The following is a 24,081-nucleotide window of genomic DNA, read 5'->3' as shown; positions in this document are numbered from 1 at the left end:
TTTTATTTATATGGATAAATATAATACAGTACATAAACATAACGGAAGATCATTTTTCCATAAAAAGGAATGATGTACTGACACATATTACAACATAAATCTTGAGTTCATTTTTCAAAGTGAAAGAAGCCAGTCAAAAAAGACCACATATTATATGATTATATTTATATGATATGTATAGAATAAGAAATCTATAGAGACAGAGAATAGATTAGTGCTTTCCAAGGGATAGAGGATTCAGGGAATAAGGAGAGTAGCTGTTAAAATGTATATGGTTTGTTTTGGGCATGATGAAAATGGTATAACTGATCATGATAATAGTTGCAGAGTTCTGTGAATATAATAAAAAAGCAATGGGGTCAAATGAATGAAATCAGAAAGTTTCAGTCCTCCACTTTGGGTCTTCTCTTTCAAGATTGTTTTGGCCATTATAACTCTTTCATTAGCAAATGAATTGTCAGGTTAGCTAGGCAAAATCTGGGGGGAAAAGCAATTCGAATTTTGATAGAGGTGTAGTGAATCTGTACATCAATTTCGGAAGAATGGCTTTTTTACCAGTTGTATTGAGGTATAACTGATATACAAAGAAGAGCACGTTTTTAATGTGTACAATCTGATGAGTTTGGACATTTACAAACAACCATGATATTGTCAACAGTACTTCAACAGTACAAGAACGAAGAACTTCCAGATGTACAGGTGGAATTTGGAAAAGGCAAAGGAACCAGAGATCATATGGCCAATATCCCTAGGATCATAGAAAAAGCCAAGGGAATTAAAAAAAAAAGAATTATTTCTGCTTCATTGACTATGCTAAAGACTTTGACTGTGTGGATCATGAAAAAATGTGGAAAATTCTTAAAGAGATGGGAATACCATACCACCTTAACTGCCTCCTGACAAAACTATATGTAGGTCAAGAAGCAACAATTAGAACTAGACACGGAACAATAGACTGGTTCAAAATTGGGACATGAATAGGTCAAGGCTGTATAGTGTCACCTTGCTTATTTAACATATATGCAGAGTACATCATGAGAAATGCTGGGCTGAATGAAGCACAAGCTAGAATCAAGATTGCCAGGAGAAATATCAATAACCTCAGATATGCAGATGACACCACCCTTATGGCAGAAAGTGAAAAGGAACTAAAGAGCCTCTTGATGAAAGTGAAAGAGGAGAGTGAAAAAGTTGGCTTAAAACTCAACATTCAAAAACCAAAAATCGTTGCATCTGGTCCCATCACTTCATGACAAATAGCTAAGGAAAAAATGGAAACAGTGGCAGATTTGGGGAGGGGGGGCTCTAAAATCACTGTGGACAGTAACTACAGCCAAGAAATTAGAATTAGAAGAAAACCTAGACAAACTTAGACTGTGTATTAAAAAGCAGAGACATCACTTTGCCGGCAAAGGTCCATCTAGTCAAAGCTATGATTTTTCCAGTAGTCATGTATGGACATGAGAGTTGGAGCATAAAAAAGGCTGAGTGCTGAAGAATTGATGCTTTTGAACTGTGGTGTTGGAGAAGACTCTTGAGAGTCCCTTGGACTGCAAGGAGATCAAACCAGTCAATCCTAAAGGAAATCAACCCTGAACATTCATTGGAAGGACTGATGCTGAAGCTCCAGTACTTTGGCCACCTGACCCAAACAGCCAACCTGCTGGAAAAGACCCTGATGCTGGGAAAGATAGAGGACAGGAGGAGAAGGGGAAAACAGAGGATGAGATGATTGGATGGCATCACTGACTCAATGGATGTGAATTTGAGCAAACTCTGGGAGACAGCTTGGGTGAAGGACAGAGAAGCCTGGCATGCCTCACTCAGTCCATGGGGTTGCAAAGTGTCAGACCCGACTTAGCTACTGAAGTGAACTGAATGTATCATTTGGTAAATATGACTATACTGATATCTCCTCTATACACCTGAGTTCCTTTAGATGAAGGACTATATTATATTCTTTTTGATATCCCAACTGTCTAGCAAATACTTACTTGCTAGACAAGTCTAGCATATCAAACATATCAAACATTATGTGTTTGTATCATATACAAACATATAACATATCATGTAACATATCATATATATATATCATATAACATGTTGTATCATATGTTTTATCATATAACATATCAAACATGATATGTTTGTAGAATGAATGTTACTATCAGAGTAATATAATTTGCAATGTAGTTTTTACAGAAGAATTGAAAAAATATGCTAAATTCACCTGAAACCAATAGCATTACTTAAGCAGACAGAATTTTAGTATTTAAAGTGAGCATGGAAAGTTACCTAAATGTAAAGATAGTCTCAAACCATTTCTTAAATACCATTTCAAGAACATTAACTAAAATACCTTTTAACAACCCCTTTGCAACCTTATTAGAAAGGAATATTTCTTCTTGATTCTAGTGAGATATTATCTAGTATCATGATGCATAAAATCAATAATCTTCATAATTTTATTCTTATAATAAAATACTTATTCATAATTATAATTGCTGATATTACTTTTCACTTCAGTTTCTGATCTACTTTGGAATCTTAATTTGTCTCCAAGGAATTCTACTATAGTGACTCGTAAACTTTTTGGAATCAATGTAAGCTTTATGTTGATTATAAATCCCCACCTTTCTGAAATGTATTTTTAAACAAAAAGGTATGCGTATTCTCCAACTCAATTCCAAATTACAGAAATTCAAAGACATAGCTTTGCCAACACAATTTGCTGGTTGCTCTATACTGTGGTTTCTTTAAAATTAAGATGCTTAATCTGTCATTCATTGAATAGAAGCTATTGAGTGCCTAATAGGTGGCCAGCGCAATATTGAAGTTCCCTCCTATTATTATATTATAATATAATTGTCTATTTCTCTCTTCAGTTCTGTCAATATTTACATACAGGTTCTCTCATATTGAGTGTCTATATATTTATAATTGTTATATCAACCTGGGAAATCTTCAATTTAGCCATATTAAGTCTTCCAACCCATGAACACAGTCTATACTTAAATAAGCTTTCTTTAATTTCTTTTAATAATTTTCTATACAGTTTTCAGTATACAAATCTTGCACTGTTTTGTTAAATTCTTCCCAAGTATTTTATTGTTTGTAAAGTTTTGTAATTAGGATTGTTCTCATTTCATTTCAGATTGTTCATTGTCAGCATATAGATACACAATGATTTGTAAATACTGACCTTGATGAATTTGTTAATTACATTGGTTTGTGAATTTTGTAGGATTTTCCACATATAAGTTCATGTTGTTTGTGAATAAGGATGATTCCATTACTTCCTTCTCAGGATGGATGGCTTTTATTTATTTTTCTTCCTGATTACCCTGGTTAGAATGTCCAGTACAATGTTGAAAAGAAATGGTGAGAGCAGACTTTTTAAAAATTCCCAATCCTAAAGGGAAAGCTTTTAACTTTTTACCATTAAGAACGATGGTTTTTCATAGAAGAGTTTTATTGGAGTGAGGATGTTTTCTTCTATTCCTAATTTGTTGATGGCTTTTATCAAGCAGTGTGGTTGGATTTTATCAAACGCCTTTCATACATCTATTGAGATGATCATATGGATTTTTGCTCATTATTGTTAAATTACCTATTTCTCCCTTGAATCCTGTCCTTTTTTGTATTCCGGGCCTCGTTTGTTAGATGCATATGCTTATAAACACTACTCCTGATTAATTTATCATTTACCATTATAGATTATTTCCATTTTCTCTAGAAAATTTTTTCTTTTTATCTCTACTTCATTTGATATCAGTATAGGCTCTCTTAGGTTTGCTATTTGTATTGCATGGATTTTGCCATCTTTCTTTTTTCACCCATACATGCAGAATCTGAGCATAGCACAACCATCTTTGGCTGCTTCTTCTACTGGATCTCCCTGTAAAATTTATGGCCATTCTGTCATTAATTTAGGCCTGTTTCCCATGTAGTATCACTGAGATATTAGCTTTCCCTGACTGTTTAACAGTAAGATCTCTGTTGTTTCAGATAATACCCCCGGGAATAAATGTTCCCATGATCTGCTCACAAATGGTGGGCTCAGTGTCTTTGCCTAGAACTTCTGTGCCACCGAGCTGGATTTATGGGGTGGCAACAGTGTGATGCCAGTACTTACACCCCATCTTACCATCTGGGGTAGAATTTCTGCACCACAGACCTGAGGGTGTGATGGGAATAGCCCCTGGCTAAAATACCACAAACCCCAACTGTCCTTACTATAATTCAGCAGATTTTCTTGAATAAATGTTTCTCATTTTTTTTTGCATCCAGTGTGGTCAATTTCCAGACACTTCAACAGTCATCTTTGATAATCTTGCCCAGTTGTATTTTTACCTTTCGGGGAAGATGAATTGCTAAGGACCTCAAACACAAAAAGTTATCTTGAACTCCTAACCCTCAGTACTTCAGAATGGGACCTTATTTGGAAATGGAGTCATTGCAGACACAATTAGTTAAGATGTGGTCAAGCTGAAATAGGTTGGGTCCCTAATCCAATCCAATGTGACTGATGTCCTTATAACAGTTGAAGAGGCATGGACAGAGATACAGACAAGAAAATGCTGGAGGACTGAAGTTATGCATCTGCCAAGTCAAACAATTCCAAAGATTGCTGGCAAGCCACCAGAAGCTAGGAAGAGGCAAGGAAGGATTTTCCTACAGGTTTCAGAGAGAGCATGCCTCTGCCAACACCTTGATTTCAAACTCTAGAACTATGAAATAATAAATTTCTATTGCTTAAAGCCATGGAGTCTGTGGTAACTTCTGCCTTAGAAAACTAATACATCCTCAATGTGTTCAGGCTGTGAGTGGCCACCAGTGTTTGCCCAAAGGGACTCTATAGCAACCACCCTACATGTGATTACTGTCCTCTCACGGGTTGAAGTTTTTACATATTTATAGGAACTGAGAACCTTTAAGCCTTCTTAAAGTGCTCTTGCTCCTGGAATAAGTATCTTCACATGCCTTACTTTCTTTGCTATTTTTGTTGTTGTCAGTCACTAAGTTGTGTCTGACTCTGTGACCCCAAGGACTGTAGCCCACCAGGCTCCTCAGTTCATGAGATTTCCTAGGCAAGAATACTGGAGTGAGTTGCCATTTCCTTCTCCAGGGGATCTTACTGACCCAGGGATCGAACACGAGTCTCCTCCATTGGCAGGTGGATTCTTTACTGTCTGAGCCACCAGGGAAGCTCACTGTTATATTCGTTTATTAATAAGTGATTTGCATTTCCCAGATCTACTATGTAAGCAGAAAATAAATTCAATTACAGGAACTCTTCCTTTTTCACCCAAAGATCAAGGCCCTCTACCTGAGTTACTTAACTCCTGAGACACAAAATAAGCAGGTAAGACACACAGGATCGCAGAAGCAAAGAACAGAAGAATAATCAGTAGCTTGTGGGATGGAGAGAGTGAAATCTCTTTTCCCTTCTCAGAACCTGGAGTGAAAAAAAGCTGCTTGTTAGGAGTCATCAACAAGACAGAGAATTTTTTGGTGTCTAGAAATGATCTCAGCTCCAGGGTTTTCTAAAGCTTTATTTAGATACATGATTGTTAGTAGAATATTTCTTCATGTTTGCACTCTGTAACAAACATGCTACAAGGTGCCTGTATTTCCTTGACAAAGACAGGAGGGATTTAAAAATATAGAAAATGGGTTCTAGAAGTTCTTGTGATGAGAGAGACAAGAGGATGTGTGTAAATACATACCAGTTACATTTAATACAACATAAAGTAGGATGAGGTTGAGGAAAATGTAATCTGAATGCCCCCTTGTCTTCCAATCTGCATGCATTCATTGTCATCAATTATCCATAAAATTAGCTATCTTCTCCCTCAAATTCAAGAAACACCACATAGTCCCTAATATTTCTGTGTAATATTTCTGACAACCTATAATACATTCATGCTCTCAAGCAAAATTCCCAAGACAAACAGGACTCTGTTTTGTTTCTTCCTAGCCCCAACTCAACATATCTGACTTTCTAATTTCGCAAAGCAATTCTAACAGAAATAATAGAATACAGTAGAGAGATGCCCCATCTAAAGTATATACTATGATGGTGATTGTGGTGGTTTAGTCACTAAGTCATGTCCGACTCTTGCGATCCCATGGACTGTAGCCTGCCAGGCTCTTCTGTCCATGGGGTTCTCCAGACAAGAATACTGGAGTGGGTTGCCATTCCCTTCTCCAGGGGATCTTCCCGACCCAGGAATTAAACCCTGTCTCCTGCATTGAAGGCAGATGATTTACCAACTGAGCTATGAGGGAAGCCCAAAGTATATACTATAGATATGATGAAACTGTGTTTGTGGAGAGCTAGATAGAATTCTCTCCTTCCATGCATATACTACTGGGCTGGATAATTCTGCATTCGGTTTAGTAAGGCTAAATTATTTTGAAGTGTCTGACACAGTAGCCATGTACTCATTTTAAGTTGATACGGAGAAATAATGAACATTCTTTGTCTCAGATGTTCATGTGTACCATTCCCATCACCCTACTAAACATCTACGACTCCCAAAAGACAGGAAAGCACAAAGCTCAGTCTTGGAGCTTAGTCATGGTGAAGGAAATGATAGCTTATGGTGAACGATGTCAGATTAGTAACTTGTGAAAAAGAAGATTTAACTTCAGGCTTGATCACTCAGAGCTTTTGTGTGGCAGAAGTTTTATTATAGTGAAAAGGGACAGAGAAAGCTTCTGACATAGACATCAGAAGGGGATGGAGAGTGCCCCCTCACTAGTCTTAGCAAGGGAGCTATAAACTTTTTCAGTTGGTTATTCAGTTCAGTTCAGTTCAGTCGCTCAGTCGTGTCTGACTCTTTGCAACCCCACGGACTGCAGCACAACAGGCTTCCCTGTCCATTACCAACTCCGGGAGTTTACTCAAACTCATGTCCATTGAGTCCGTGATGCCATCCAACCATCTCATCCTCTGTCATCCCCTTCTCCTGCCTTCAATCTTTCCCAGCATCAGGGTCTTTTCCAATGAGTCAGTTCTTCATATCAGGTGGCCAAAGTATTGGAGTTTCAGCTTCAGCATCAGTCCTCCTAATGAATATTCAGGGCTGATTTCCTTTAGGATGGACTGGTTGGATCTCCTTGCTATCCAAGGGACTCTCAAAAGTCTTCTCCAACACCACAGTTCAAGAGCATCAGTTGGTTATTAGCATCACAGTTCAAGAGCATCAGTTGGTTATTAAAATAAAAGAATGTTTGAAGGTTGTAAAGGTCTTACTAGACCCACTCCCACAATTTACATTTTAAGATAATAGGATTAGAACTAACAATAAAAAGATCTTACCAGATCCACTCCCATAATATACATTTTAAGATGGCAGGATTTGTCAGAAGGTTCTTCAGGAGAAAACTGTCCCCAGGATACATTGCTGTTATATAATCATTGGTACAGAGTTTAAGGAAAAACATACCCTTGAGCAAGATGCATTGTTTTATTCTGTAATTATCAGCCCTGGACTTAGAGAAAAAACTGCTTTATGTGACTAAATCTAAGGAATGTAGAAAAAACAGTTTGTCCTTTCTCCTCCTTGAGAGCCCCAGACCCCCTTCTCCTCCTCAGGGACCTCAGACTTCTTATCAACCTACCTAAGAATTAACTCTCTCAGAATCATGTTTCAGAAAATAAACTACTCTAAATATCTTGATCTTTTCTCTGAATTTCTTGACATTCATGAAAAGTAACCAAAGTTAGATTCTACAGAAATATTTATATATACCAATTTCTCTTTTGTCCACTTCTCTCTTCCTTGAAGTATTTGGGCCCTTGACATGTCTCTCCAAGCTTCTCAAGGGAAAAGAATAACAACTCAGAACTCTTTCCTTCAACTGCCAGCCATAAGTACAATTTCTCCTCCTGTATATTCCCTGTGCCTCGGGAGCTTCAAAGAAGTCTTCTTTGTAGGAACCTAGCAAACAGCAAGAGATTTTAAGACCCCCTACCCTACAAAACCACATGTAGACACATCCAATCACACAATAATCTAAAACAAATGAGCAAAATCTCACAAGCAAAACACAAAGAACCAACCATAAGCCAAACATATAAGTCATAAAAAAACCTCCAGCAACACACAATTCAAAGTCCAGACAAACATTGCTGCTGTTGCTGTTTAGTCGCTAAGCTGTGACTGACTCTTGCAATCTCATGAACTGGAACCTGCCAGGCTTTTCTGTCCATGGGGTTTCCTAGGCAAGAATATGGGAGTGGGCTGTCATATCCCTTTCCGGGGGATCTTCCTGACCCAGGGAACAAGCCTGGGTCTCCCGTAATGGCAGGCAGATTCTTTACCACTGAGCCACTTGGGAAGTCTTCCAAACAAATGGCATAGACACATATCATTATGCAAATTAAAGTTCAACAGAAAACACAGTGAAATACAAAAAAAAAACAAAAAAGGAAATACAAAAAACCATTCAACACAGACCAACAAATACCAACCAGAATAACAATAGGAAAGAGCTTACGAAGTCTAAAAATAAATTAAAATTCGTAAAATCTAAAAGGAGCAAAAGTCAAACAAAGCAAAATCTTACACATGCAACAAATCCAGCTTTCTAGTTCACCCCGAAGATATTGGAAAGTAACATACTAGGACTTAACAGCCTCTCTAATAATGTGAGCCAGTTCTTTATAATAAGTCAATCTCTCTCTCATGGTTGGCAGATATCAGTGTGCATATGTGTGTATATGTGTGTGTGTGTTACTGATATAATGACATCATCAAAGAGAAATAAAAATATTCAAAGGAATTTTGAAGTATCTAAGCCTTGAAGAGAGAGGCAGCATCACTCCACGAGAGGGTTAAAGGAGTTTGGAGGTCAGTAGGGAAGGGCAGGAAGCTATCAAAGCTGTCAAGCTATCAGAAACAAAAAAACCCAAAAACCTTGAATATTGTGGGAAAAACACATAGGTGAAAACTTTTCAGGAGTATCACAGGTAGGAAGCATATTTGAGTTGTACATTGAGGGAAAAAACTAAAACATATGGGAGAAGAAGGATCATGTTTGTACCCCAAATATTGTTCCATGTGTGGTCAGTTATTTGTGGACAAAGAACTAAAATACAGGAAGAACCCACATGGGAGGCTTTTCTCAGAGCCTTTCAAATTCCAAGTCAGGTCTTTGAAGAGGTGATCCATCCCAGTAGAGCTCTATAATTAAATATCCACCCATCATTACTAAGGCCACCTCAAATGTTGTCCATACTACACATTGCTACACTCAGAGAGGCACCATTCAAAACTCAATATAAGTGAATAATGCCTTCCTGAGTAGGGCATTGAGCAAAACGCAGGTGAAGGTGGCAGCCCTGACCTTTATAGCAAAGTGATACAAAACCCTGAAGAACATTTAGGTGACGTTTTTCCTAGGGCCTTCCTTCCCTAGGTTATAGAAGGCTCTGTAAAGGGTCTCAGCAGTTGAACCTGCACTAGGTCAGTGGTTCCAAGATTCCAGAAATGACCAACTTCCCCCTCTCAGGGTCAGCACTGATGTATTTGCTATGCATTACTTCACTCTAAGAAGTACCAATCATATTTCTATTCACATGGATGGTACTTCCTGAAGTGCAGCACTGCACGCACATAGTGAAATGTGGTGACCCTGCCCAAGCTACAAAAACCTTCCCTCACTATGGTACTTTGTCAACATTACAACAATCTCAGCCAGTGAGGAATTGACAGAATACACCCAAAAGACCTGGGGAACAATCACTATGCTTCTCTCTTTTCCCATTCCTTGAGTGTTTCTCTCCTCACCTGCTGTGCATTTAATGGGACAGAATCTACGCCTGAGAGAAAATAAGGCTTCTTCCTTTCCTTTTCCCTCTTTCTCTTGGATATAGAATACTTGCCTACATTAGTCTTCTTACGTTTTCAAACTTTTTTAAGTTTTTTGGTTTTGAAGGGGTTTTTGCTTGTTTTGGTCAGGCCAGAGGGCATGTGGGATCTTAGTTATGCACCCAGAGATTGAACCCACACCCTCTGCATTGGGAGCATGGAGTATTAACCACTGTACCTCCAGGAAGGTACTGAGTCCTGCTTATTTTTAATTTAATGTGGTTGGATCATGCAAAAGTACTTTGTATTTCCCACATATCAGTTGTTCAGTAAAAAGAATCACATAACTCACTCATCATATTTAAATACTACAGACTACATAAATCTCAGTTGGAACAGTGTTGGATAGAATTATCTTCTTCACACCTTGAGTCTTCCTTATATCACCATGTGGGCTTCAGCTTGGCACCCTCTGGTCATGGATGGACGACTATATTAGCAACATTACAAATATGAAAGTCTGAAAATCAATGTGCAGATAGACCAATATGTGCAAATAAAGATGCAGATAATGAAACAAACCAAAAGATAATCCACACAAAACAGTGCAGTGCAAACAACATGAAATTAAAAATACCATGGAAAATTCTAAATAACACATTTAAATAACAGAATGGTAAAAAGAATGCAAAAAATACAACAAATTCAAATACACAAAACACAAGAAACAAACCGAAGTAAGCAAACACACAAATAAAATAGCAACAAAAAATAATGCACAAACTAAATTTTAATGAACGAAATACCATAAACAACAATAAGAATTAATTCATAAATAAAAAAGAAAGAAGAAAAACCCAGCCATAGAGTATATCCTCACACACACAAGTACAAAACTCCCAAAACTTATGCACTAAAAATGACTTTTCTCCTCAGTAAACACAAAGCCTGAGAGCAAACTTCTCAATGGAGTCCCTATGCAACCGAGCACATATTAAGAATGGGGGCCATTCACCTCTAGGAAAATGCTGAGAATACAGGAAAAGGAGGTGTGGACACTGTCAGAAGTAAACAGATGTGGTTATGGGACACTGGTAACAGACAGAGCAGAACAATTTCCCTCCTTTTCACTACAGCTCAAATGTCTTCGTGCCTCTGGGTGAAGCTTTTGGATCTATGGGGATTTACGAACAGGTGACAAAATCCACAAATATTAGTTGCCAAAGCAACACCCTGATTTGACTTAAAGGAGCTTACTTAGGAGGTGATGTGGCATCAGGTTATGAGGATATATCCCATTCCTGGAGAGATAGCGTATAACACTTCCACCTTGGTTCTCAGGTTGTGCTTCAGTCCTATAATAGCCTCAAGAGGGTGGTGCTCACTCACTGTCTTCTGCCCTCTCCTGTGACAGCCCTAGGTTAAGAATGACACCTCAAAATGAGCAAAATAACTGGCATAAAAACAAGTACATACACCTAAGGAACAGAATAGAGAGACATGAAGTAAAACCACATATGTGTGGTCAACTAATCTTTGACGAGGGCACGAAGAACACACAATGTGGAGAGAACAGTCACTTCAATAAATGGCATGGGAAAACTGATAGTCACGTGCAAGAGAATGAATTCAGACCCATATCATAGAGCATTCACAAAAATTAACTTGAAATGGATTAAAAATGTAATTGTAAGACCTGCAAGGCTAAAACTCCTAGGGAAAAAAATAGGGAAAATCTTGATATGGGTCTCAGTCATGATATTTTTGGTTGAAACACCAAAAGCACAGGCAACACAAGTTAAAGTAAACAAGTGGGTCTATATCAAACTAAACGGTTTCTACACAGAAAAGGAAACAGAAAATTGAAAAAGCAACCTATGAAATGGAAGAAAACATTTGCAAACCTCATATCTGATTAGGGGTTAATATTCTATAAGGAACTCATACAATTCCATAGCAAATCTTCCAAATAATCCAATTTAATAACAAGCAAAGGACGTGAATAGACATTTTTCCAAAGAAGACATACAGGTGGCCAATAGGCACATGAAAAGATGCTTGATATCACTAATCCTCATGGAAATGCAAATCTAAATCACAATGAGATATCACTTCACCTATTAAAATGGTTACTATCAAAAGATAAGAAATATATTAGCAAGTATGTGGAGAAAAGGAAACCCTTGTACACTTTTGGTGAGAATGTAAATTGGCAGAGCCATTATGGAAAACAATATGGAGTTTCTTTTAAAAAATTAAAAATAGAACTACCATATGATCCAGGAATTCCACTCCTGGGTATATATCCAAAGAAAATGAAAACACTAATTCAAAAAGATATCTGCACCCTCACAATCATTGTAGCACTATTCTCAATAGCCAGGATAGGGAAACAACCTATGTTATCCCTCTCTTGCTCTTGCTCCTATACACACACACACACACACACACACACACACACACACACACACACACACACACGTCAGACAACCTGCCTGCCAATGCAGGAGATGTAAGAGATCTGGATTCGATCCCTGGGTCAGGAAGATCCCCTGAAGGAGGGAATGGCAACTCACTCCAGTATTCTTGCCTGGAGAATTCCATGGACGGAAGAGCCTGATAGGCTAAGGTCCATGGGGTCGCAAAGAGTCAGACACAACTAAGCGACTTATTCAGTCATAAAAAGGAGCAGATCTTGCCATTTTTGAGAGCATGGATGAACCTGGAGGGCATGATGTCAAGTGAAATAAGGCAGACCAAAAAAGACAAATATTGTATGGTATCACAAAATAATTAAAATGCAAACAGATCTAGTACATGAAAATTTCTGTGTGCCACCTTAACCCCCTACTGATATGGTGACCAGACAACATACAAAGCAATATTTACAGGAAGAGAGAGCATGTAGACTGAAGAAACAGATAGATTCAGCCCCTGAAAGTCTAAAGGGCTTCTGAGTTCAGCAAAGGAAGATTCGAAGGTAAGATAGCATTTGGGTGAAGGAGAGGAACAAGGCTTCTGTGAGGAAATTTGAAAGCTGATCATAGAGTAGTATATTTAGGTTCACTGGAGGTGTATTTAGGTTCTTCAGAAAGAAGGAACTCTTGAGATTATAGAGAGGGCCACATCTCCAGCAGAATTCTTTCCAATTTGGTCAGGTGTTTTTAGAACAATGGGCTACAAATCTCTGAAGAATATGTATGAGGAACTTTTCCTGGGGAACTTCATATTCTGGGTCTGGCTTTTTTTTTTTGGCCACAGTACACATCTTACAGGATCTTAGTTCCCTGACCAGGGATTGAACTGGGTCCACAACAGTGAAAACACTGAATCCTAACCACTGGACCACCAGGGAACTCCCAGGGTCTGCAGTATTTGGGATGTGCTTCTGAGGGTCCTGAGTAACAGCAGCTCAGTGTGAAGGGTGGTACCTTACTCAAGGGAAGGCAGCTCTATGGCTGAAGCTTCAGCCCCCCTTCCAGGACTACCACATGTTTATGTGGTACACTGTATACCATCTCACTGCATATAATGTGGCAGCCCTGCTCAAGGACATCTCATGCAGCTTTCATCCCATCTCTCAGATCTTTACGCCTTTTAACAGACACCAGTATTTGTCCAAAGTGCCTCTGTAACCTCCATATCACTATTCTTCCTCTTCTGTCCTTCTCTGAATGTCCCCTCCACTACGGCATCCTTAATGAGCCTGGTTTCAGGAGCAAGGCAGAATAAATCTGTCTCTCACTTCTTACTTAGGAATAACAATCTGTATCTGCATTATTGTCTTGATTTTCAAATTATTAATGATACTAGTGTTTAGTTCATTAAAAACCACTTTGCCACCTCTCCCAAAGTAACCCTTTAAGAAGAAAGTCAAACACCTCATTCCCCAGACTCCTGCACTGCAAAATTCCTGATGTTTTTTAAGTGTTCTTTACTTAAATTCCAACCCACACATAAGTGAGAGAATAGCAGCAAGAACCTCTTTGGAGAGAAGAGTGGGGATTCAGGTGCCAGGATGGTGAGATCAGAAAGCCCACTTCTTCCTCAAGAGGATATTGGAGGGGAAAAAAAAGCCCCTATAAACAAACAAAAGTGATTGACAAAACAGAATTTCTGAGGCTTTCATGTGAGACCTGTTTGCTGAGAGCATTTTTTTCCACCTTTCTTTTCCACCTTTCCACATGTCTCTCAGGTGTTTTTAACTCTCATGACAACACGCCACTGCATAAACTCAGAACGAAGTTCAGGGTAAAGAATTTCCAAAAATAAACAAGACTTTGACAGATTAACAACTAGAATCTGAAGTTCTTCTCAGTGGCAAAGAATCTGCCTGCAAAACAGGAGACCTGGGTTCAAACCCTGGGTCAGGAAGATCCCCTGGAGAAGGGAATGGCACCCCACTCCAGTATTTCTGCCTGGAGAATTCCATGGACAGAGGAGCCTGGTGGGCTACAGGGGTTGCAAGAGTCGGACAAAATGACTAAACCATCAGCACCATACCTAGATGTAATACTTTTCATTGAAAGAAAAAGGAAAACTGGGGTGAAGTAAATAGATTCAAATGACTCCAACTCCTTGGACTCTTCTACTCAATATCCATCATTGATAATAGAAACCTTAGAATAACTGAGACAAATCACATGAGGATATTGTGGTTCTTATGCTTTCATTTAAATGATCAAAGGAGAGGAATAAGGAGCCTACCTGGCTCACTTTCTGTTGCTAGATGGCAATTGAAAAACACTATGCCTACACTGACTTTTTGTGTTGGGTGAGAGATTGTAAGATAATCTCCAGTCTTGAAGATTTTAACCAGTTCACCTCTTTCTTTTCAACTTTAAGTTTTCCTTTACTTTCTTTTGTGTTATTTCCAGCACTGCAGGTGTGCAACAGAGGATGAGATGGTTGGATGGCATCACTGACTCAATGGATGTGAGTTTGAGCAAACTCTGGGAAATAGTGAAGGACAGGGAAGGCTGGCATGCTGCAGTTCATGGGGTCACAAAGAGTCGGACACAACTTAGAGATTGAACTACAATAATAGTTGTATTTAGCTGAGCTGTGCAGGGTTTGGGCTATGCCACATTGTCTGAACGTGAAGTCTCTCATTCTACTGGCGAGATTTGGATTTGCAATGATTTTCAGTGCAATATATTTTTTTTGTTTGTTTGTTTGTTTGTTTTGTTTTGTGAATCCTGGTTTTAAGCCCATGGCAACTACTGACTGATAGTTCTGATGATGAGGAGCTAATATCATCTCCCTGCCACAAGCATTCCTGGGCAATGTTTTAGAAGAGAGAAAAGTAAGTAGTAATGATAGGATATTTATGACTATTTAGTCAAAAGCAGCTATTGTAAACACTGAAATGGGAAACAGGAGAATGCAGGAAATCAGATATACCCATATCTGGCTTTTTCCACCACCACCACCTTACAAAACTCTTACCCTCATCCCAGCCCTAACACTCTCACTGGACATCTGAAGACAGAAGTGGCAGAGTTCTCACTCATCCCTTTTGTCTTAGTGTAGTCACGCTGCTATAAAAGTAACATAGACTGGATAGCTTGTAAACAAGAGAAATGTATTGCAACAGAAATGTATTGCTCTATAGGTCGGAGGTCTGAGATCAGGGTGCCAACATATTTTAGCTTTGATGAAGGTCCTCTTCAAATCTCCCAATTTGGGTTAGGGAAATAATTCTTAGACCAAAAACATGATCCATAAAAGAAGAAATTGAAAAACTGGACCTCATCCAAATTAAATTCTTCTGGTCTTTGAAGGATACTGTTGGAGAGAATGAAAAGACCACATAGTAGAGAATGGGAGGGAATATTTGCAAATCACATATTTGATAAGGAACTTGTACTCAGAATTTATAAAGAACTCTCAAAGCTCTTAACAAGTCAAACACAATTAAAAATGGACAAAAGATTTAATTAGGCACTTGACCAAAAGAGATAGAGGGATGAGGATTAATCATATGAAGAGATGCTCTACATCATTAGCAAACAGGAAAATACAAATTAATACCACATGGAAACACCAGAATACATCTATATGGATTACTAAAATTAAAATAACAGGCAAGAAAAAGTACTGGCAAAGATGCAGAGTAACTGGAACTCTTATAAACTGGTAGTAGGACTATAAATCAGTACACACAACCACTTTGGAAAACAGCTTGTTAGTTTCTTTAAAAGGTAAATATATGACTACTGTGTGATCCAGCCTTTCAAAGAGAATTGAAGCATATTTCCATATAGATATTTGCACACCAAAGCTCATAGCTATTCTATTTCCAATAGCCAAAGCTCAAGTCACTTCAAACTGGAGCCAAATGCTAACCAACAGGTGAATACATACAAAAAAAAAAAAAAAACCAAAAAACTATAGTATATCCACACAGAGAAATACTATTCAGCTATAAAAATAAGTGAATTTTGATTCACATAACAATATGGAAGCATTTCAAAATAATTATGCTGTGGAAAATTAAGTAGACAAAAAGGCTACATACTTTATGGTTTTATTTTGATAAAAATATGGAAAATAAAACATAATCTGTAATGACTAAATACAGATCAGTGGTTGCCTCAGCATATACTGGTAACAGGAGGGGAAGGAAAAAGGGATCACCAAGGAGCAGGAGGAATCTTTAGCAGACAATGGACAAAGTTCCTTATTTTGATTGTGGTAATGGTTTCACGGTTATGAACATGCCAGAATGTATCAAACTGTAGTCTTTAAATTGTGCCAAATATTCCTTAATAATGCTTTTTAAATGGAAATGAAAAGGAGTCATCTCCCCAAATAAAGTCATTTCCCCAAATAAAGTCATTTCTTAATATGAAAAGCCCTTAATACCAAATATATACACACAATTCAAAATACAAATACACAAAATAAGCTTTAAAAAATTCAACAAACAAGAATACAAATAATCTATCCCTAAGAAAACTATTTATACCCCTGTACAACAAAACCTTTATAAACAATGAAAAAAATCAGTCAGGAAAACAAGGCACAAATAAGTCAATAATAAAACAAAACCAATAAGATTTTTTTAAAAATCCCTACCAACAATCCTCCATATAAGCCAAGCTCAATAGATAGGATTAAAAAAATGAATAAAGCAACTACACAAAGTCCAAACAAAAGTAATACTGCAAATACCAAGCCATTCAAGCATACGTAGAAACTGAGGCAAAACATAAAACCCCAAATGAAGTCCTACAACTTGCATAAACCAAACACAAATACAATACACATACACAAACATCCACAAAACAAAACTTAGAGTCCCACACAAATATTAAAGGGAAAAACAGCAAAATAAATAACAGCAAACAAAATTCATACCAAATTTTAAATCCCAAAACACAAGGAAAATGCACACAGAAACACACCTATACACACACAAAAAACCACACCTAAAACCACAAAGCACATCTCTAAACAAATTAGAACACATGAACAAATCAAAACCAGATCAACTTAGACTTAAACCAAAAACAAATAGTTCAAAAATAACACCCCCACAAACCCCTAAATCAAAAATTCACCGAAGAAGCCAAAATTCTAGCCAAAAAAACCCCTCAAGCATACAAGCAAACAATACCAACAAAAGTGCCATGAATACTAAAATAGAAAGAAAAAACTAATTAAAAAGCAAAAGCCAATTTAGAAAGACGGTAATGACGATCTTATATGCAAGGCAGCGCAAGAGACACAGATTTAAAGAACAGACTTTTGGACTCTGTGGGAGAAGGCAAGGGTGGGATGACTTGAGAGAATAGCATTGAATCATGTATATTATCATATGTGAAATAGATCGCCAGTCCAGGTTCTATGCATGAGACAGGGTGCTCAGGGCCGGTGCACTGGGATGACCCTGAGGGATGGGATGGGGAGGGAGGTGGCAGGGGGGTTTCAGGATGGGGAACACATGTACACCCATGGCTGATTCATGTCAATGTATGGCAAAAACCACTACAATACTGCAAAGTAATTAGCCTCCAATTAAAATAAATAAATTTAAAAAAAATAAATAAAACTTTAAAAAGAAAAAAAAAATATTAAAAAAAGAACTATCAAAATATAGGAAACAACATATTATGACACCAGAAATCAGGCAGTAAAGGATAATGATTCATCCCTGAGACATGGGTTGTTGTTCAGTCATTCAGTCGTGTCTGACTCTTTGCATGGACTGCAGTAAGTCAGGCCTCCCTACCCCTCACTCTCTCCTGGAGTTCACCCAAGTTCACGTCCATTGAATCAGTGATGCTATCCAACCATGGGTAGCAAACTATAAATAATATTTCTGTATACTGGGAATGAACAATTAAGATTTAAACATTTTATATGGCACCATTTAAGCCAATAGAACTATATTATGCATGTGAAGTGAAGTGAACATAGTCCAATCATGTCTGACTCTTTGTGATCCAATGAACTATACAGTCCATGGAATTCTCCAGGCCAGAATACTGGAGTGGGTAGCTATTCCCTTCTCCAGATCTTCCCAACCCAGAGCTCGAATCCAGGTCTCCCACATTGCAGGTGGATTCTTTACCAGCTGAGCCACAGGGGAAGCCCAAGAATACTAGAGTGGGTATCCTATCCCTTCTACAGGGGTCTTCCCAACCCAGGAATCAAACTGGGTTCTCCTGCATCGCAGGCAGATTCTTTACCAACTGAGCTATCAGGGAAGCCAAAAAAAAAAAAAAAAGGGAGACATATATTGTGCTCATGATTAGAGGAGTCAGTATGGTAAGATATCAAATCTTTCCACATGCCTCCATAAATTTAATTTCATCCTAATCAAAAACTTCATCAGGAACTTGTGCAAATATAAACAATTTTATTCTAAAATTTATAAGGAAATACAAAAGAACCACAATTGTCAAAGCAATTTTCAAAATAGGTACAAAGTTGTAAGACTAACACTGATTTCAACACTTAACAGCAATCAAGAGAATGTGGTATTGATGAGGAAATAAATTGATCAATGGAACAGAATAGAGCCCAGAAATGATCCTTATAAATAGTTAAAAAGTAGGATGTGAATTAACAGGAGATATCACATATTTCTGGCAGAAGTGATAAGCTGTATTAGTTCATCCACTTTTAATGTTTGTACATGCTCAGCTGCTCAGTTATATTGGACTCTTTTGCGACCCCATGGACTGTAGCCCACCAGGTCTTCTGCCCATAGAATTCTCCAGGCAAGAATACTGGAGTGGGTTGCCATTTCCTTCTCCAGGGGATATTCCTCACCCAGGAATCCAACCCACGTCTCCTGCATTGCAGGCAGATTCTATACCACTGAGGCACCGGGGAAGCCCCTTTGAATATTTGGCAGCTTTTTATAAGTTAAATATTCACCAATGGCTCAGTAATTCCACTCTTAGATATTTAGAGAAATGAAAATTTATGTTCACACAAAACGATTGTACTTGAATGTTTATAGTATTGTCCCAAATTAGAGACCCCACAAATATCCTTCATTAGCTGAATGGATAAAAACACTGTGCTATGTCCACACCGTGGAATATTACTTAGCAGTTAAAAAGGAGCACACACAACTCCATGAATATCAAATGCATTATGCTACGTGAAAGTAGCCTACATAAAGACTATATTTAGATGACTTCACTTACCTAAAAATATGAAAAAAAAAACAAATCTACAATGATAAAATGACAATTAGTTGTTTCCAGAGTCCAAGGAGGAGGAAAAGAGATTGACTGTAAATGGACATGAAGGAATCTAGGGACTGACAGAAATATTTGGGTGTCAGCTGCACTACTGAACATATTTGTAAAAGGTTATTAATACATATGATATGGGGTGAAGTGAGATGAGTGGATGTTTGGAAATACACAGCAGTATTGACAAACATCACTTGCCAACTCAATGCTCTGTTGGGAGTCAAAGGCTGGGGAAATCAGGATATACTAATTTTTCAACATAGGCATATATAATATATAAAGTGCTTCCCATGAATTGCTGCAGTGCTGAAATGGTCTCTAGGACTGTGATGTTTGCTATCTTTTACCTTTCTCTGTCTCTCTCTTCTGATCTTTCATTGAAGGAGCTGAATTAAAATAGGGCTCTTTAAGGACAGAGAGAAAAGTCTGTGCAATGTGTCTTTAGTTCTAAAGGTCTGAGAAGTAAAACCTCTCATTACTTCAACAAATGATACATTTCACATAAGACACAAAAAATACTTAAAATGTGCAGAGAGATGAACTGAATAAAAAGTTCTGGTCACCATCTGAACTGTTGCTGATATAGTTATCTGGTAGAGGATATTAAAAAAGAAGGAGGTTCTATGTTCCTTAGAAGAAAAGTGGCATTAGTGCACAAGAGGGAAATGGGGGAAAGAGAGGGAGAACAATGGACCCACCCCATATCTTGTTCCGAGGTCTCGGGTTCTTTTTGGACAAAGGTATGTGAATCTTTGAAGAACCTGGATGGAAAGTTTTCCCAAGAGCCCTCAGATCTCAGGTCTAGTCTTTCCAGAACCACTCAAAGTGAGTGCAGCTGTGAAGAAACAACCATACCACCTCCCAGCAGGGCCACCACATGTGACTATACATGTTGTGATTTACCACACTCAAAAAAGTGACAATCATATTTTAGTATTCCTGAATGACACTCTTTGGGGTGGGGTACTGCACAAAATATGATTAAATGTGGTGACTCTGCCCAAGTGATTCTACAGCTGTGTTACTTTCATAGTCACTGGAGGCTTCCATGTTTGGCCACCAGGACTTATACAAAATGTATATGAAAAACACCTACTCCATGCCCTGTCTCCTCTACCTCCCCCTGCATGAGTATCCCCTCACATGCTGCATGCTTGGTTTGCAGGTTTTCAGCTGAGACAGAATAATCCTTTCTTTCTTTCTTTCCTCTTCCTCCTCCTCCTCACTGCCCCTCCCCAAGTTCCAGAGCAGTGAATTAGATATTTTTGCCAAGTATAAGAGGCTGGTCAAAAAAACATAGGCTATTAAAGCTCTCATTAAAAATATGAATTCATTTGTAACAGAGTGGGGGGAAAGTAAAGCCTAATGGCACTCAAGAAAACAATGCAGATTGAGATATAAATAAATAAGATGTAATATGATGCTGGTAGCTGTATGAGAGCCACAAGCTACACCAAATCACAGTTTGTATAACCAGAGAGCACCAGGTAAAGAGAAAGCAAGTAATAACCCTCCTAATATCAGAACAAATCTGAAAGACTTAATCAAAAACCTACTTGCTCAAAGTGATCCAAATTATTTAACTCTGAGCGATTTTTTTTTTCCCATGGAATTTCTGAAAAGTATAAAAAGCAAGCCTTCAATTAGGAAAGCAGGCACCTGGGTATGATACACACAGAGACAGACAGCTTGACAGAGAGATGAGGAAAAGAAACAAAGAAAACTCACAAAAATCACTGTCATGTTAGAGTGACTATGTACCTGCACAAGGCTGTCCCCTCTGAGGAACAACGTAAGAAAGCTTATGGCACACAAAAGAGACTTCACTAACATACCCCAGCCCATTCAAAAATAACAAATAAAAAAGCAGACAAGAACAACAATACAATCCCTGGCAGTAGGGTATAAATATTCATAGTACCAAAAGTGCTGATCTAGAGGAAATTATGAAACGTGAAAAGAAAAGATAGCATAACCCTTACACAGGACAAAAACAGGTGACAGAAACTGTCCAAGAGAGTGCCCAGAAGTTATGCTAATATACAAAGTCTTTAAAGCAATCATTACAAAATTTTCCAATCAAAGACATGTTTGAAAAGTAAAAGAACATTATGATGACACTAAAGTGTATATTGTTGATGAGAATGTAAATTGGTGCAGACACTATGAAGAACAGTGTGGAGGTTTCTTTACAAACTAAAAATAGTGTACCATGAGTGTGGGCTAAGTCACTTTAACCATGTCCACCTCTGTGCAGCCCTATGGACTGTAGCTTGCCCAGGCTACTCTGTTCATGGGATTCTCCAGGCCAGAATACTGGAGGGGGTTTCCATGCCCTCTTCCAGAGGATCTTCCTGACCCAGGGATCAAACCCACTCTCTCTTAAAGTCTCATGCATTGACAGGCAGATTCTTTACCACTAGAGCCACCTGGGAAGCAGTGTTACCATATGATCCAGCAATTCCACTACTGGGCATGTATTCTATTTGAGAAAACTAATTCAAAAAGATACATGCACCCTCAGTGTTCATTGCAGCACTATTTACAATAGCTAGGACATGGAAGCAACCTAAATGTCCATCAACAGATGAATGGATAAAGAAGATGTGGTACACATATACAATGGAATACTACTCAGCCATAAAAAAGAATGAAATACTGCCATTGCAGTAATGAGGAATGACCTAGAGATTAGCATACTAAGTGAATTAAGTCAGACTGAGATAGACAAATACCATATGATATCACCTATATGTGGAATCTAAAATATGATACAAATCAACATACTTACAAAACAGAAATAGACTCACAGACAGAGAAAACAAACTTATGGTTACCAATGAGGGAAGTGTGGGGAGGGATAAATTAGTAGGAGTTTGGGATTAACAGATCCCAAATTTTTACAGATTTACAGTAGATACATTACCATATATAAAGCAGATAAACAAGAAAGACCTACTGTATAGCAGAGGGAACAATATTCAACATCTTGAATACCAGAAAAAGAATCTGAAAAACAATATATCTGATTCACTTTGCTGTATACTTGAACCTAACATAATATTGTAAATAAACTATATTTCAACATAAAATAAAAATTAAAAAAAAACAAAGAGCAGAGTGCTCTGGTGTATTTCAAAATGGATCCTTCCCCCTTCCCTGTGTCAGGAGACCAAGGAAATATTTCTCAGACAATTCTTGTGGGAATCTTATCAATCTTCTGGAGGTAAATCTTACAAAATTGTGGGGTCCCCTATGACTGAGTCCCCTGGGAGTTTTTAACTTTCAAGAGTTGTCTGCACTGAGCTTGTAGCAACTAATCAATTACAGTTGTTTTCCTACCTTGGCACAGAAGTCCACTCTTGAATCTCTGACTCTGTAAGATGACACCCTTGTATTTGCTTCTTTGTCTCTCCAATTTTGGGGGTGGTTGTTTGCTCTGTGTCTTTCCTGCAAAATCAAGAAGAGTTTATTTTTTGGTCTCTTCAGATTCCTTGCTATAAGCATGAAGTGGCAACTTCTATGCTTCTTACCTGCAGAATCAGAAACTGATAATAAATGAATCTTATATTCACACGCTTATTTGTATGCAAATAAACAGTAGCCTTATTCAAAATTGCTAAACACTAGAAAAAACCTAGATATCCTTCACCTGTGACAAGTACCCTGCACAATAACAAAACAAAATGGAGTACTGATCTAATGATTCTTTATCTCGTCTCTCTCTTTCCTCCCTTCTCTTTTTACTCTTTCTTCATTGCATTAGGAAGGGACACCAAAGGAAAGGAAGAGAAAAACCAAGGATATGTGAATTTTTTTAAGTGACAACAACAAAAAAATACTATCAAAGGGTACAATTTTCCCAGTATGATGTACAAACTCTAGTAAGTTGGTGACTTACATATGATTCAAACATTCTCTCAAAAGAATGATCATGTTTTAGACACATGTAGAAAGAAATAGAGAGAGGTAGAGAGGGAGGAGGGAGAGAGTTAGAAAAGAAGAGAGATATCTCTATGGTTGGGCTTCCCAGGTGGTGCTAGTGGTAAAGAACCTGCTTGCCAGTGCAGGAGAGGTCGGTTCAATCCCTGAGTCAGGAAGATCCCCTGGAAAAGGGAATGACAACCCACTCCAGTATTCTTGCCTGGGAAATCCCATGAACAGAGGAGCCTGGTGGGCTACAATCCATGGGGTCTCAAAGAATTGGACATTACTGAGCAACTGAGCATGCATGCATGCATACCCAAGATAGAAAAGATTTTGAGCTTCAGAAGGTTAAGGAAAAGCCTTAAAAGGGGAAGGAAGCTAACAGATGAGAATAGTTCAACATATCTGTTGGTTGGAGTAGGGAATAGGTTCTGCAAAAGGAACAATACTTTCCAGGCATAATGGAACAACATAATAGCACAGAAAGCCTTGTTCCTATTTCAATTAAGCAACTTTAGAAAAATGGATGTGAATCTCAGTAGAACTCAATGGGATGCTTTTAAGGCACCTTATGTTCTTTGTCCCTGCCACTGAGAAGACACCTAAAAGAGTGCTCT

General features: G+C 38.1%; 1 long non-coding RNA gene across 1 annotated transcript in view; it reads right to left on the bottom strand.

Moving 5' to 3' along the window:
* Window positions 1-24,081, bottom strand: part of LOC145535272 (uncharacterized) — a 101,375-nt gene that overhangs the window by 30,467 nt on the left and 46,827 nt on the right. Inside the window, exon 4 of the long non-coding RNA XR_014075346.1 lies at window positions 22,880-22,987. This is a non-coding gene — a long non-coding RNA (uncharacterized LOC145535272). The remainder of the gene's footprint in view (window positions 1-22,879; window positions 22,988-24,081) is intronic.

Source organism: Giraffa tippelskirchi, chromosome X (genome assembly GCF_054371585.1).
Source record: "Giraffa tippelskirchi isolate mGirTip1 chromosome X, T2T-mGirTip1v1.2.pri, whole genome shotgun sequence".
NCBI lineage: Eukaryota > Metazoa > Chordata > Mammalia > Artiodactyla > Giraffidae > Giraffa > Giraffa tippelskirchi.
The sequence above is the reverse complement of the archived record's forward strand: the minus strand, read 5'-3'. Positions and strand labels throughout refer to the sequence as shown.